Below are 17957 nucleotides of genomic sequence, written 5' to 3'. Positions count from 1 at the left end.
CTGGTCTATACAAAAAGTACACAGACCAGTGACAATACAAAGCAACCACATAAGTAAGTCTGTAAAATAATCAGCTAATATCATGATGACAGAATCAAATTGACACATAACAATACTAACCTTAAATATAAATGGGCTAAATGCACCAATTAAAAGACACAGAATGGCAAGCTGGATTAAGAACCAAGACCCGCTGATATGCTGTCTTTAAGAGAGCCATCTCATATTCAAAGACAAACATAGGCTCAAAATAAAAGGATGGAGGAAAATTTATCCAGCAAATGGAAAACAGAAAAAATCAGGGGTTGCAATCTTAGTTTCTGACAAAACAGACTTTAAACCAAAAAAAAAAAAAAAAAAAAAAAGAAAAAGAAAAAGACAAAAAAGGGCGTTACCTGATGGTAAAGGGTTCAGTTCAACAAGAAGAGCTAACTATCCTAAATATACCTAAATATAAGCACTCAATACAGAGGCACCCAGATTCATAAAGCAAGTTCTTAGAGACCTTCAAAGAGACAGACTCCCACAAAATAATAGTGGGAGACTTTAACACCCCACTGACAATAGTAAACAGATCATAAAGACAGAAAATTAACAAAGATATTTAGGACCTGAACTCCGCTCTGGATCAAGTGGACCTGATAGATATCTACAGAACTCTCCACCAAATAACCACAGAATATACATTCTCATTGCCATGTGACCCTTACTCTAGAATTGATTGCATAATCAGAAGTAAAATACTCCTTAGCAAATGCAAAATAACTGAAATCATAACAAACAATCTCTTGGACCACAGCACAATCAAATTAGAACTCAATATTAAGAAATTCACTCAAAACCACACAACTACATGGAAATTGAACAACCTGATCCTGAATGACTTTTGGGTAAATAATGAAATTAAGGCAAAAATCAACAAGTTCTTTGAAACTAATGAGAACAAAAACACAACATACCAGAATCTCTGGGATGCAGCTAAAGCAGTGTTAAGACGGAAATTTATAGCACTAAATGCCCACAGCAAAAAGCTAGAAAGATGTCAAGTTAACAACCAAATATTATAACTAAGAGAACTAGAGAATCAAGAGCAAACAAACTCCAAAGCTAGCAGAAGGTAAGAAATAACCAAGACCAGAACTAAATTGAAGGAGATAGAGATATGAAAAATCTGTCCAAAGATCAATGAATACAGGAGATTTTTTTTTGAAAAAAATTAATAAAATAAATAGACTGCTAGGTAGAAAAATAAAGAAGAAAATAGAGAAAATTCAAATAAACACAATCAGAAATGATAAGGGGGATATTACTACTGACTCTGCAGAAATACAAACAACCATCAGAGAATACTGTAAACACCTCTATGCACATAAACTAGAAAATCTAGAAAAAAAGAATGAATTCCTGGACACATACAACCTTCCAAGACTGAACTAGGAAGAAACTGAATCCCTGAATGGACCAATAATAAGTTTTGAAACTGAGGCAGTAGTAAATAACCTATCAACCAAAAAAGCCAAGGACCAGATAAATTCACAACTGAATTTTACCAGAGGTAAAGAGGAGACCTGGTACCATCTCTACTAAACCTATTCCTAAAGATTGAAAAGGAGGGACTCCTCCCTAACTCATTCTATGAGACCAGCCTCATGCTGATACCAAAACCTGGCAGAGATACAACAACAACAAAATTTCAGGCCAATATCTTTAATTAACATCAATGCAAAAATCCTGAACAAAATATTGGAAAATTGAATTCAGCAACATTTCAAAAAGCTTATCTACCAGAATCAAGTGGGCTTCATCCCCAGAATGCAAGACAGGTTTAATATGTGCAACTCAATAAATGTGGTTCCTCACATAAACAGTGCTAAAGACAAAAGCCACTTGATTATCTCAATAGATGCAGTAAAGGCCTTCAATAAAATTCAACATCCTTCATCTTAAAAACTCTCAAAAATTTAAGGAACATACCCCAAATTAATAAGAGCCATCTATGACAACCCCACAGCCAATATCATACCAAATGGGCAAAAGCTGGAGGCATTCCCCTTGAAAACTGGCACAAGGTAAATTTGCCCTCTCTCACCTATTCAACATAGTATTGGAAGTTCTGGTCAGGGAAAGCAGGCAAGAGAAATAAATAAAGGGTATTAAAACAGGAAGAGAGGAAGTCAAACTATCTTTGTTTGCAGATGACATCCTGTATCTAGAAAATCACATCATCTCAGCCTAAAAGTTTCTTAAGCTGATAAACAACTGCAGCAGTATCCAGATATAAAATCAATGTGTGAAAATTATTAGCATTCCTACACAACAACAACAACAGGTAAGCCAAGAACCAAATTGCGAATGAACTCCCATTCACAATTGCCACAAAAAAGAATAAAATACCCAGGAATACAGCTAACAAGGGAAGTGATGGACCTCTATGAAGAGAACTACAAACCAGTGCTCAAAGAAATCAGAAGACACACAAAAAACTGGAAAAACATTCCATGCTCATGGATGGAAAGAATCAGTATTGTGAAAATGGCCATACTGCCCAAAGCAATTTATAGATTCAATGCTATCCCCATTAAACTACCATTGACATTCTTCACAGAATTAAAAAAAAAAAAAACTGTTTCAAAATTCACATGGAACCATATGGATAGCCAAGGCAATCCTAAGTAAAAAGACCAAGGCTGGAGGCATTACACTACCTGGCTTCAAATTATACTACACCTATATACTTCCATTTCTGGCCCATCCTCTTTCTCTCTGTGGTGATAGTGCTTGTGCAAACATGGTGAACGTTTGTAAGACCCACCGGACTTCCTGTAAAAAGTGTGGCAAGCACCAATCCCATAAAGTGACACAGTGCAAGAAGGGCAAGGACTCTCAGTATGCCCAGTAAAAGTGGTATTATGATAGGAAGCAGAGTGGCCATGGTGGGCAGACTAAGCTGATTTTCCAGAAAAAGGCTAAAACTACAAAGAAGATTGTGCTAAGGCTTGAATGTGTTCAGCCCAACTGTAGATCTAAGAGAATACTGGCTAATAAAAGATGCAAACATTTTGAACTATGAGGAGATAAAAAGAGAAAGGACCAAGTGATCCAGTTGTAAGTATCATCTTTTGCTTTATTATGAAGACAATAAAATCTTAAGTTTATGTTAAAACAAAAACAAAAACAAAACCTATACTACTGGGCTACAGCAGCCAAAACAGCAGAATACTGGTACAAGAACAGACACATAGACCAATGGAACAGAATAGAGAACTGAAATATAGGACTACACACTTGTAACCATCTGATATTTGACAAACCTGAGGAAACAAGCAATGGGGAAATGATTCCCTATTTAGTAAATGGTACTGGATCAACTGGCTAGTCATATGAAGAAAATTTGAGCTAGACCCCTTCCTAACATCATCCATGACAAAAATCAAGTCAAGATGAACTAAAGATTTACATGTAAAACCTCAGACAATAACAACCCTAGAAGAAAACCTAGGCAATACCCTTCAGGACTTAGGCATGGGCAAAGATTTCATGATAAAGATGCCAAAAGCAATTGCAACAAAAGTAAACATTGACAAATGGGATCTAATTAAACTAAAGAGGCCAGGTGTGGTGACTATACCTGTAATCCCAGCACTTTGGGAGACCAAGGCAGGCAGATCATCTGAGGTCTGAGTTCAAGATCATGTGAATTCAAGATCAGCCTGGCCAGCATGGTGAAACCCCATCTCTACTAAAAATACAAAAATTAGACAGGCATGGTGGCATGCGCCTGTAGTCCCAGATACTTGGGAGGCTCAGACATGAGAATTGGTTGAACACAGGAGGCAGAGGTTGCAGTAAGCCAAGATCGTGCCACTACACTTCAGCCTGGGCAACACGGCAAGACTACATCTAAATAAATGAATAAATAAATAAACTAAAGAGCTTCTGCACAGCAAAATAAACTATCAACAGAGTAAACAGACAATCTACAGAATGGGAGAACATTTTTGCAGTCTATTCATCTGACAAATGTCTAATATCAAGCATCTATAAGGAACTTAAACAAATTTACAAGAAAAAACCAAACAACTCCATTAGAAAGTGGACAAAGGACTTGAACAGATACTTTTCCAAAGAAGACATACATGCGGCCAACAAACATATGAGAAAAAGCTCAACATCACTGATCATTAAAGTAATACAAATCAAAACCACAATGAGATACCATTTTACACCAGTCAGAATGGTTACTGTTAAAAGTCAAAAAACAGCACTCCAGCCTGGGCGACAGAGCAAAGACTCTGTCTAAAAAAAAAAAAAAAAAAAAAAAAAAAGTCAAAAAACAACAAGTGCTGGTGAGGTTGGGAGAAAAATGAATGTTTTTAGATTGCTGATGAGGGTGCAAATTAGTTCAGCCATTGTGGAAGACAGTGTGGCAATTCCTCAAAGACCTAGAGGCAGAAATACCATTTGACCCAGCAATCCCATTACTGGGTATATACCCAAAGGAATATAAATCATTCTATGATAAAGACACATGTACATGTATGTTCACTGCAGCATCATTCACAACAGCAAATACATGGAATCAACTTAAATGTTCATCAGTGACAGGCTGGACAGAGAGAATGTGATACATATACACCATGGAATACTATGCAGCCAGAAAAAGGAACAACATCATGTCCTTTGCAGGGACATGGATGGAGCTGGAGGCCATTATCCTTAGCAAACTAACACAGGAAGAAAAAAACAAATATGACATGTTCTCACTTATAAGTGGGAGCTAAATGATGAGAACACATGGATACATGGCAGAGAACAACACACATTGGAGCCTACTGGAGGGCCCTCCATTGGCGGGTGAAAGGGGAGAGGATCAGGAAGAATAGTTAATGGATGCTGGGCTTAATAATTGGGTGATGGGATGATCTGTGCAGTAAACCATCATGGCACCTATTTACTTACGTAACAAACCTGCACATCCTGCCCATGTATTCCTAAACTTAAAATAAAAATTGGAAATAAAAATAAGAATATAGCAAGCAGTTATTTTGGTATTTTACAATTAATTTATTTAATATCTACATATGTTGAACATCTACCAAGTGCCAGTATTGGGTATAAAAGGCAGACCCTACCCTCATGGAGCTTACAGGCTAGTGAGTGATTCAGACAAATGAATGGGTAAGTATTATGTACTAAGATAAGTACCAGGCATTTGATAAATGGTGTGTTACTGTGCACAAATGACAACTGATCTTAGCCTAAGTGTCTTCGTCTAAGATAATAACCATCTTATATGATTGCTGTGAGGATTGTGTAGAAAGTAGCAAGCCCTCAATTTGTAAGTAGTCACAGATGTAGACAGAGGCTAATGTAGCACACGATGTTGTGAGAGTACATAGAAGGGTTGCATTGGTCAACTTGAGGGCAGAGCCTCAGAAAAGTCCTCTTTGAGGAGGTGGCTGCTAATGTAAGACCTAAATGATGATTGGGAAACAGCCAGGAGAGAGCGGAGAAGATTCCCTCCAGAGAAAGTGGTGGTATAAGGGTGCAGAAGTGAGAGACGATTGACAGTAGTTCAGTCTGGCTGGACAGCAGAATTCCAGCAGGGGAGCGTTAAGAGGTGAGGCTGGGTAGACGAAGTATACTAGTTAACTAGCACCGGGGATATCTGCTGATTTCTGTGGTACGAATTTCAGCCACCAGCAATTTAACAACTGGCTCACAAAATTCCTCAATTTTTAAAAATCACCTGTGTGGCAGGTGCAAGTGACCTCCAAGATACCCTAGTTACTGGGTTAAGAATTTGGATAGACTCTGGGGCAATGGATAGTCATTAACATGCTTTCAGCCAGGGAGACAGGGAATCCAATCAGTTTTAGAAGGATCACGCTGGCTTTAGTGAGGAGGAGACAGGGCAAGTCTGGAGACAGTGATCTAGGCCAGAAATTAAAATAAACGTAGTGAAGGTAGTGGCAGTTGTTGGAGAAGAAATTTGATTTAGAAGATATTAGAGCCAATAGATGATTGGTAAGCTGCGGAGACTTAGGTAGGGGGCACATCCAATAAGTGAGTCTGGGTTTCAAACTTGGGCAACAGGATGGATGCTGGCACCATTCTCTAAGAGCAGGAATTCAGGCAGTAGGAAATGTTTGGAAGGAGGCACACTAATTTACACATTTGAACCTACTGAGTTAGTGCCTCATCCAAGTGCTGATCTCCAAGAGGCAGCTGGCTGGATAGATACAGAGATTTGAAAATCAACTGCATATAGATGGTAAGCCTGAGATCACAGGAAGAACCTAGAAGAGAAGCCTAAGTACACTCCTGTTTAATGGATTTTGCCAACAAAAGGAACATAAAAGGGAGGAAGAGGGGTGGCTGTATTGCTGGGTTGAGAAATAGAAGAGATGGTGGCGTGGAGCTAGTCTTCTAGCTCTAGCGAGCCTTTAAAGGAGGGAATAATTGGTGACACTAAACACCTATGACGAGTGAATGAAGACTAAAAAGTGACTATGGATTCAAGTAGGAGGTTGCAAGTCGTGCCCTTGGTAAGATCAGATTTAGTGAATTCCAACTGCAGGAGGTCAATTGGAAGTTGGGTTATAAACATAAAGTGACAAAGTGGTGAAATAAATGTAGGAGACTCAAAAAGTACAGCTGGCTGGTCCAGGGAAGGAAAGACAATAGGGTGGTGGGCGCAGAAGACACGGGGAACTAGGAAGAGCATATTGCTTGTGTGTTTGATTCATGTGTAACGGAAGAGACACCTTAAAATGTTGAATGACTTAACAAATGCTTGCATAATACCTGCGAATGGGCTGCTACTGTTCTAAAAGCTTTGCACATGTTCACTGATTTAATCCTTACAAGAAGAGGTATTCTTATTGTCTCCATTTTACAGATAAATAAGTAGCCTATAGCCACGCAGCTGGGAAAGAGTGGTGTCAGCATCTGTCACTAGGCTACCTGGCTCCAGAGTCTGTGCTGTTAACCATTACCCACTGGGTCCACTCATATTGTTCTGCCAACTATGCTGATGGGAAGGGCTCATCCATGGAGAAGTAGAGGTTGAAGGTACAAGACGGGGAGAAAAACCAGTAGGATAAGTTCCCTCATGTGGTGGGAGGGGAATAAGATCAAGAGAATAGGTGGAGAGGTTAACCCTAGACAGGGAGGAATATTGAAATGGGAGGAAAAGAGGATTGAAAGAAAAGGTCGAACTGTAGGTAAATTTGTAAGTTTAGTGGCAAGAAATAGGAAAAAATTTCACAAGTGGTAAGGGAGAAATGGCCTGGAAGCAGAAGCAGGGAGTAAAGAAGATCATGATCTAACCTTTTGATCCAAAGGTTTTATATGGAATGTGGGAAAGAGAGCAACTTTCGCTTGAGACAGAGCTGCTGAGTGTTTCTGGCGGAGCCAGGTTTCAATCAAGTCAAGGAGGGGAGGCTCAATGAAGAAGTCCAGGCTGTGGGGGGCTGAATCATGGGATGAGAGTTACAGAGGGCTCAGAGGGAATATCTGGAAGGGAGGTGAGGAATGGGGATTGGGTTGAGAAGGAAGAGAATGGGATACCAGTTGGGCTTATGTCTTGGGGTGGGGATCAAGGATAACAAGGTTGTTTCTACAGTGCTTGGTGAGTTTCCCTGGCTGAGAGTATACCAACAGGTTGATCTCCTGGTGGGGGAGCAGGTAAGTAAGTGGGTGAGGAGAGAAGACGAGGAAGTGGTGGGAGGTGGGGGTGTTTCAGTAGTCAGGGCCTCCTGTAGGGATTGCACTTCCAAATGAGCCATCAGTCTGCAAAATGGGAAGTCTTCAGCCTCTGACAGCAGTCACTGTGTTCTGGATCCATCTGTGAAAGCTCTCGGGAAAGGCTTGTAGGAAAGTTTATAATTCTTTGTGGGCTGAGAAAAGTTTTTCCCCTCTGGCGTTCTTGGTCTCAATTATGACAAATCTTATTACATTATCGACCAACAGTATATTTCAATGGAGTAGGATGGCCATATTGTCACAATCGAAACCAAGACAAAGTTACAAGTGTTCAGGCAGCTGGTCCTCTGGCTCCAGAGGGTCACTCTCAACCACACCACTATACTGCACCCCACATATCTGCAGCACACATCAGACAAAAGAAAAATTGCCTTGTTATTAGAGACATATTACAAAAAAAAAAAAGGAAAAAAATCCCCCAAAAATCCCTAAAAGAGAAATGAGCAAAAGACCCAAATGGGCAATTAACAAAAAAAGAAATGTGAATGACCAATAAACATATGAAAAGAAGACTGAACCTCACTTAGAGTTAATGAAATACTTCTTCACTTATTATATTTGCAAAGATGTAAATAAAAGTTAATACTATAGACTGTTATCTACTTCTGATGGAATACTAAACAGCCATTAAAGGAATGAAGTAGAACTACATATTCTGCCATGGAAAATCTCATTATATTGTAAAGAAGAAAAAACTCAAGGTACAGAATAATATACTTTGTAAAATACTATTTACAAAAAGTATGGGCTCCGTATATGCATAAGTGAGCTTGCAAATGGTCAGAAAACTTGGGGAAGAATATAGAAGGAATCACTATCATATCTAACTGGAGAGTGGGATAGGGAGTCTAAGGGAATACAGATAATGAGGAGGAATGGTAACTCTTTTTTAAATGCTTTATTATGGAAAATTACAAACATACACAAGGTGGAAAGATTGATATATTGACCTTTCTCCCATTTACTTATCATTTAAGTTCAACAGTAACTAATATTACTTGATTATGCTAGCCTTTTATTCTGTTTGAAAAAACATTTACCACTTATATGTCTTATTTTTATACTTTAAAAAACCCGACATCATGAAAGTAAGATTCCCCCATGCCCTTACAACCACAGTTTGCTAGCTTAACCTTTAGTCCCCACAAGCAGGAGAAAGCTTCAGGGATGAGGGGTCTGGAGAGTGTTAGCCACTTTGCTCTTGAACTCACGTCACCTGTGTAGCTAGAGGGACAGCGAACCTTATCCAGCTACAATCAACAATACTTAAAGAGCAACTTCAAAGGCAGATTGCCCACTCTGTAAGGGAGAGTTTAATATGCTTACCATTCACACCCACAGCCCCTAGTCCATGTTTTTATAAAGGGACAACTTGATTTATCCTGCAGGAATGTTTTTATCTCTGTATTAAGGTTCACTCCATTTCCCAGCAGAGCTCAAAGCTAAGAAAACACTGTCTTCCTCTACTTCCAACTGACAAGTCTTGGGCAGCTGCAGTTGTTGCCAAATGTTACCCTTGGTCACAGAGGCATGACGGATGCCTCATGCTAGAAGTTAGGGGAGTTTGGAAAAATACGGAAATTCCCAGGCACTATCTGGGGGCACGGTGCCAAAGTCTGAGGACTGAAAATGAGAATACCTGCCTCCCAGATGCATCCATTGATTTACTCACCCATCATTCATTCCAATATCATACCCTTGGCCATGCTTTATGCTAGAGTCAGGATTACCAAGTTGAGCAGCACATAGCCCCTGACCTTCTGGAGCTTATGAAATTTGGAATGAAGCTTAGCAGTTTGCTTTGCTTCCTCTGCCGGAATTGTTCTTTCCTGTCTTGTCCACCTAGTCTTACTCATCCTTCAGAATTTAGCTCACGAGGCAACATCTCCTATGAAAGACATTTACAATTTAGTGTTTCCTCTGCTAAGAACACCCCTTCTATCTTGTCCACCTGTGATTACTCACCCTGCAAAGCCAGTCTTCATCCCTCTAGCCCTGCCCGACCCCTCAGATCCACGTTAGTTACTGTGCTTAGCAGATTGCATTACTTATCCTGACATGTTTGCCTCCCTTTAAAGCCCAGTCTTTGGTTCACCGTTTCCCATGCAGCATGTGGCACATATTTATATTTGTTGAATTAATGTGTAAAGTAGTGTAACACCATAATTTATCTCGATTTTGTGCCACTTAGACTCTCGCAAGTGCCTCCAAAGATAATCTCTTTGGCCATTAGCCGTTCCACAGCTGCTCCTCCTTCCTTCTGTATTCTACAAAAGCACAGATCATTTTATTTGAGGCTCTAAATAACAAAAGCAAATGAATGTCTGAGTCCCAGCCCTAAGCAACTTTTATTGCTCGTCCTTTTGAATATATATTGGTATTAATTTTGAAACCCTTGCTTGATCCCTTCCACTTTAAATATTTTAAGTATAAGAAGAATTAGAACTTACAACTAAGATGATTATATCAATGTCTTGCTGCAAAGTCTGGATGGCATGAAGGTCATTGGAAGGCTTTTGTATAACTGTAGAACTTAAAAAACAACTGACTAACACATCAGACAAAAAAATCATATTATAATGAATAAACATTAGACAAGAACCAGGGGACCTGGCTTCTACTTCCTTTTGAGGCCTTCACTTTTGCAACAACAAAAAAGGAATAAATTAATGTTTGAGTGATTTTGTGATTTCTAGGGTCCCTCTTGGCTTTAAGCTTACATGAGTCTATAATCCAGGAAGCAAATATTTTTCTGTAAATTGAAACAAAAAGTAATTCTCTTATCCAGTCTCATCTTCTCTCATCAGCCAAAGGAGAATCTTTCCTATAAATAGTCTTTAAGACATTGGGGAATGTTGTAACATTTTTCTTTGTGTTATTAATCCTTTCTGTGAATTGAGACACTTACAGGTAACAAACAAGGAAAAAAAATTCCCTTTGGGAAATTGACTTCAAAAGAGAATTCCAACATCTATTGTTTCTCTTGATATCTTTTTGGCAAAGATATCTTAATTCTCGCTGTCATTGCAAATTTTGAATTTAATCCAATGGGTGAGGAGACTCCATCCTTATTTACAATTCCCCTGCTGATGGCTCCCATATGGGAGGGAGACCAGGCTCTCTGGAGCCAGTCTTGGCACTTAAGTTTTTGGATGTGGCAGTCCAAAAGGCTCCTGTCACCTTTCCTGTCTGTATTACTTCCTTCTCCAGCTACAGGACTGCCACAGGACTTCTTCAGAGTACACCTTGTTTAATATGCAGTTCAAATTTCCATTTAACATCAATGATTCTGAAAAAAGAAATCTAGTAATTTTGATCGAAAATTATCCTCCCAATTCAAATTTCCATCAAACAACAGAGGGAGAGAGGTAAGAAGTGGCTCCAACCAAAAGAAAATTAGAACGGTAACTGCTAATAGTGATCATGTGCTTACTTTATACTAAGTTTTATCTCATTTATTCCTCACATAATAGTAGGTATTATCATGTGCCCCATCTTTGTAGAAGAAGTAATTGAGGTTTAGGGAAGTTAGTATCTAGTCTAAGATTTCACATTCTACCAAACTGAAATTCAGATGTGGAATATCTGACTCCATAGTCTGCACATATAATCCCTCTGCGATCCTGCTTCTCAAGAACTGTGTATGTATGCTATTAGAATGGGAGATATATAAGGTTTTTAATGGATTCCAAAATGGTAATAGAAGCTAATTGTTGGCTTACCTCCTGAGTTATCCACAAAAGAAGTTTTGGACTTCTTTTTGGATCGAAGTCTTTACAACATAAAGGAAAAGCTTAAGAAATATCCACTGAGTAATATTTCAGGAGCGATTAATGAGTTACATTCCTTAGGGTAAGTGACATCAGCTGCTATAGCAAGTGCACTCATATCTCAGTGGCTTAGCACAACAAACATTTATTTCTCACAGTTCAATGTGGTCAGTTGGTAGGCTCTGCTCTAACATCATTCAGGACTAGTGGGACTAGTGTGACATAAGTCAGGCAAAATTTAAGGGGGTGCCAAAGATATCAGTGATCAAGACAAATAATATTTTATGTATGTATGTATGTATGTATGTATGTATGTTTGAGACGGAGTCTCGCTCTGTCTCCTATGCTGGAGTGCAGTGGCGCGATCTCGGCTCACTGCAAGCCCCGCCTCCCAGGTTCAGGCCATTCTCCTGCCTCAGCCTCCGGAGTAACTGGAATCACAGGCACCCGCCACCACATCTAGCTAATTTTTTGTATTTTTAGTAGAGACGGGGTTTCACCATGTCAGCCAGGATGGTCTCGATTTCCTGACCTCGTGATCCACCCACCTCGGCCTCCCAAAGTGCTGGGATTACAGACGTGAGCCACCGCACCCTGCCGACAAATAATATTTTAATACAGTATTTTGAGATTTCAAGTTAATGCAAAAAATCCTTACTGAAGAAAGTATCAAAATTTTAAACAAAGACAAGATCCAGCAGGACTGGATTAAGAGTGAGGTAGGTGAGACTGAGTTGTGTTGGCTAATTACAGACTAATTTTAAAAACCCAACTAAAAGTAGAATGACTTGTACTCAGAAAATGCGCAAAACAAAAGCATGAATTATTGTCCTCTCCCACTATGCCTAGACCCATGGTAAAGGGGAAGAAAAGGAGGGTTCCTAGACCAGCAGGGGAGCAAATGTTACATTTTCCCATCATTCCAAGAGAAGGAGCACAAGGATGTAGGGACTGAATTAGCTTTGCTTTGGCAACCACTGGATCCTAAGGAACTGAGTTTACTCTTTCAGACATAGAGAAACAGTTATTCCATTAGCAGTCCTCAGTCAGCGACTGCCCTGGAAAAACAACCACAGTCTTTTGTTTTAAGGGGCTACCTGAGATAGTTGTTCTCATGGAAGTCAGCCAGACTGCTTGTGCATGAGGTATCTTGTAACTGTTTTAAATTATATTGCCTAAAACCAACTGTTATCTTACATTTTGAATCATATTTATACCTAATTATAAACTCTTACATTGCAGACGAGTTGCATAAAGCTACTTTTAATACAACACCAACAGACTTCAATTAATACAAACCACTGTCTTGTGGTCATAGAGAGAAAACTTTATTATATAGTGGCAGGTGCAGATGAGCTCTGGACTCAAGAGCGAATCGTCCTGGGCACCCTATGAGTACACATTTACTTAGACAGGTCTTGCCTGGCAATCCTGACTAAAGTAGCATCCCCACCAGTCACTACCACATATCTTTGTTTTTTATGTTTTTATATTCTTCATGGCTCTTATTCACATTCTGGCATTTTCTTATTTGTTCACTTGTTTATTATCTGTTCCTCACCCCAAACCCATCGCATTGTAAATACCATGAAATCAGAGACCTTGTCTTTTTTGTTTGTCCCAGTACACAGAACAGTGCCTGGCACACAGAAAGTGCTCAAAAAAATGTTGGAATGAATACACAAATAAGTTGAAGTCAATCTATTGGTTCCATGTGAACTATTCTTCACAAAATTTCTGAAGTGATTGCACGTTAATACCCTCAGTTGATAGCTGTGTTTATTGTTATTTTGAGGGGTTACAAAATATCCCTGGACTAGTGAATAGTAAGGAGGAATAATTACAGTACGACATTCAGGCTTTAGATACAAGAAATATTTTTTTTATCCGATAAGAGAAACCCGATTTAGCTTGTTCCACTGTAACAAGTTACATATACATAGCTCCAAGTCAATAAACCCTCATGTTTCAAAATGATCACATTTTCTAGGCCTTTCTATGATTCTTGATAGACAATGAATGTGAAAAGAGTTCTGGAAAAGTGGCCTTGTGGTGGCAGCTTTTGTAGATGTTAAACATTCAACATTAATGACTCATTTTATACACAAAAACACACACACTTAGGAGAGATAGATAGATAGAGTGATAGACGTACACATGTATAGATACATGGGCATAGGTATAGACAGATAGATCTGTGTAAGTTTCCTGATAATAACTAGAATGAACTAGCACCACATAACTTAACACATGGCATTAACATTCACAACAGAATTCTTGCCCATCAATTACTACATCATCAAGCAGCACTTATCAACTAAATAACTTAGAGTAATTTATGATCCAAGGTCAAGTAACTGCCACTGATTCAACATCTTATGAGCTATATTAAAATTCATGCATTTTATCAAACTGGGTACACTTTTAGATATTGGGTCGTATTACTCTCTTTAGTAGCAATACTTATCACATGATCCAATCAATTATAAGAATCCATAATAAAATCATGCTGTACCTATTCAGAGCCAACTCTACATTTTAACGTTCTTCATATTTTAATATTGTAGCATTATATGCATTTTAACATCGCTAAGATCTATGTCTTATAATTAACAGCTTATGAATATTTTTTTTTAATTTTCTTTTTTCTAAAAAGTTGTTATAAAAGTAATGTTTTCTCATCAGTTCAACTTCCCATCAGTGTAACTTAAAATGAAGAAACTGGTATTTGCAAGAAGCATGATAGACAGGTATATAATTTTAATTTATTAATAACTCATACGAAGTGATTTTTTTAAAAGCAGCAAGACCTTGGGAGGTAAACGGGCAAAGGGCGTGAATCTTCCATTCACATAATAAAAATATAACAATCCAGTAAATATTAATGACCTCACTAGAACTCAAAGAAATGCAAATTAAAACAAAAAGAAAACTACATTTTTGTCTTTTAGATTAGCAGAGAACAATTTTTTTTTTAAATCAAGTGCTAAGCAGAGTGAAACAGAATGAGCACCCTTATCAAATGGGTACAAAATTTCTGGAAAGCAATTTGGCTGTATACTTTTAAATCTTTCAAGTGTTTACGCCCTATTTATTCTTCTAGGGATGTATAATGAGAAAGCAATCAGAAACAGGTCTAAATATATTCTCAAAGATGGTAAATGGAAAAATGTCAAGATACTAAATTTATATACTAGATTTCAGTTATATAAAGAACTTAAAAAGATAATAAAATATGGCAAGATATTAATGGGTAATTTCATTCCTATTCTTTTACACTTGCATGTTCTTTATGAAAAAACGTATTATTTTAATAATCAGAAAAAAAATTAGAAACTGAAAGGAAAAAAATGACCATAAGATGTTTTGACAATTTCCATTTCTTACCAAAGAAAGAGATGAAAAATTACCACAAAAATCTGCCTTCATATGAGACTTACACACTAAAAATTATGTGTGTGGGAGCATTTGTATATTTGCATACCATGATGCACAAGGTAAAATATTTCATTTTGTTAGACGTAGGAAACTTAACATTCTTGAATTTTAGTTCTTGAATTTTACATTTTGGGGCAAATTGCTTTGAAGCTTGTTATTAATTGTTATTATCATTTGATTCTTTTTTTAAAAAACACGGCACCTCATTGGTTAAATTTGCCCTGTTAATCATTGTCTTCCTGGATGAGGAATTTTTTAATGTCCTTGCTAAAGATGGTATTAATCAGCTCTTTATTATCTCTTGCAAATAATGGTTGGACTCACTTCACATCATGTGAATATTTATTTATTCAAAAATCCAGCAGAGACTGTATGTTGCTAATGAACAGTTGTGTAATAAAAACATTGCAAAATCTCCTTTTAATAGGACTCTTCCTCTTTCCAATGCAATAGTGCTTCAGCATGGAGCAGTTTTCTGAAGTCTTTGGCTGATTCTTTCTCCCGACCTCTCAATCTTATCTCCAGTCTTGACATTTTATTTTCTCTTACATTTTCTTAAAACAAACAAACAAAAACACAACAGGCCTTGGCTTGTGGCTTTGATATCAGAAAGAAAGCTAGTTAAAGTTGATAGTAAGTTTATATACTATATTTCTTATGTATTTCAATAACTTCCTTATATGTATTGCTTCATGTATTTACACTTTTTGTATTTTACTTTGGTGTGCTAATATAAAGGATATCGTTCAGGACCTTAAGCATCTTGCAGGCTCATTAGGGATGGCAGGATGTGGGAGCAGATATATAATCAGCATTTACAGTTTAAGGTGAAGTGTGTCAACCCTTCTTTAATTTAGTGTAAGTTTATTGAGTGCGTGCCTTTGGCCAGAAAGAGTTCTGGGCATTGGATACAGTGCTGTACAAGGCATAGCCTCCGCCCCTGAATAACTTATTCAGGGTTGCTGGACTCTGAGACTGTGCAAGAGAGGCGAGCTTCCATTCGCTGGCAATCCCACAAGCATCTCAGATCCTTTCCCACTTGTCCCTCATTCCTACTCCCAAACTCTAGCCAAATGAGCTTCAGTCTGTAGATCTGGAGTAAGAACTGGAACTTGACTTTTTTTTTAGAGCACTCCCTGGTAATTCTGATGCCCAGTCAAGCTTGGAAACTACCATATCACCTAACAGCCTCAATGACTTCACACAGATATTATAGGATAAATTGCTAGAAGGCAGGAGGAAAATGTGTCTGTGAATCATTTTTCCTCACAGCATCTTTCTGCTATTAGAATTTTAAAGCAAAGAATATAAAATCATTGACGATATTGTCTCTAACTCAATACAACTATATAGATAAGATAACTCTGTGCTCTTCTAGAGGATCCTTAGCTTTTGTAATTTATTGAATTAATATTCAAACAAAGTTATTTCTTTTCTCTCATTTTTAAACAGCTTTCTCATGAAAATAATGGTGCAGTCCACTTTCTTATTGTTTGTTCGGTTGATACAAACCTGTTTTTCTTCTCTTTCACCATTCCACAAATGTGCAACGCCTTCTTTCCTCTGGGCCTTTGCACATGCTATGCCCATTTCCATTCGTTGGCTCATTCATACTCAGGTATCAAGTGTGGAAAGACAATTCATTTTTGCACACGCGAGAGCTCAAAAAAAATGTAACTCCCATGCATCCTGTCACAGAAAGCTTCTGGGGAATATGTGAAACAAGGAAGAGAAAGACAAGGCTTGGGAAACAGCTAGCTAAGGAACAGTAGCCAAGGAAAGGAAGTACCAGAGTGAAAACTGTGCTGCAGCATGCAGAAGCCCAGAAGAGAGAGCTCTAGGGGAAAGAAAGAAAAAGGCTCTTGAAAAATAATATAGACAAACACATCACAGATGTGATGGAATAATTAGTCATGGAGAAAACTTTGAAAATGAAAACAAAAGCAAAACAGGTTGTTGATAAAGGAAAGCATAATTCTTACATACCGTTTGGCTCAGCAGTGAATAATAGTTACATCATTATTGTAATATAACTATTGATTATTTACTTTACCATAAATCGTGATATGACTTTATTGGGATAAGGGGACAGGGGAACTGAGTGTGTGAGCAATGATGGTGTAAGGGCATTAAGTGCAAAAAATATCAATAGAGAAGATGTACATTTAATAAATCAAGAAATAACACACATATTAGAAAGTAATATAGAAAGAAATACTAGAAGAAATGGCTATAAGAACTCAAAGTAGTTGCCTCAATCAAGGGTGGGTAGGGAATAGGGGATGGATGTTCCCAAGGAAGTGTGTTATTTTCCTACAAAAGTCTTTTAAGCTTTTAAAATATTTTTGTTTTTCGTTTACAAGCACATTTATTTCTTTGATTAAAAAACGAATTGGTATGTATGTATAAAGCAGCTACCACGTACCTGGAAAAATGTTTAACTCTGACCATGATATAAGAAAAGTGATAAAACATGATTCTGCTCCTCCAGGACTGTAAAGTCACTTTGGAGTATATAAGCTACCATGCTTATATAAGAATCAATGAAAGAAAAAGGTGTGATTAAATCCGACGAGAACCCAAAGAAATTTTGTATTCAAATTATATGAACTTTAGTGTTTAAAAAATGTATAAAACAAAGAGCCTTTTGAAATTTATAATTTTTTCCCCTTACTCAAAGGATGATAATAAAAATGAATTACTCTGTTTCAGCTCCTCCTTAAAGGTCTACAAATTTGGCCCCACTGAAGCCTCTCTGAAAGAGGACTCTACTGAAAAACACCTAATCTCTACATTGCTACTGTAATGGCTGCCTTTGTAGTCTTCAGTCTTGGCTCTGTTTCTTTTCTTTTTTTTTTTTAAAAGAGTTATTAAGTGCTTACTTAATACCAGGCACTTTTGTGTTTAGGAGAGGAGCACTGAGTTCATGTTCCCTTTTGCCCAATGACTGTCTGAAAAGATGCTGCAGAGATGGCTAAAGAA

General features: G+C 37.8%; 1 pseudogene; it reads left to right on the top strand.

The window, feature by feature from the left end:
• The first annotated feature begins 2788 nt into the window (after window positions 1-2788).
• On the top strand, window positions 2789-3109 carry LOC112427359 (large ribosomal subunit protein eL42-like; annotated as a pseudogene).
• Window positions 3110-17957: the final 14848 nt, after the last annotated feature.

Source organism: Macaca nemestrina, chromosome 1 (assembly GCF_043159975.1).
Source record: "Macaca nemestrina isolate mMacNem1 chromosome 1, mMacNem.hap1, whole genome shotgun sequence".
Lineage (NCBI taxonomy): Eukaryota > Metazoa > Chordata > Mammalia > Primates > Cercopithecidae > Macaca > Macaca nemestrina.
Note: the sequence above shows the minus strand (reverse complement) of the source record. Positions and strands in the feature narration are given on the sequence as shown.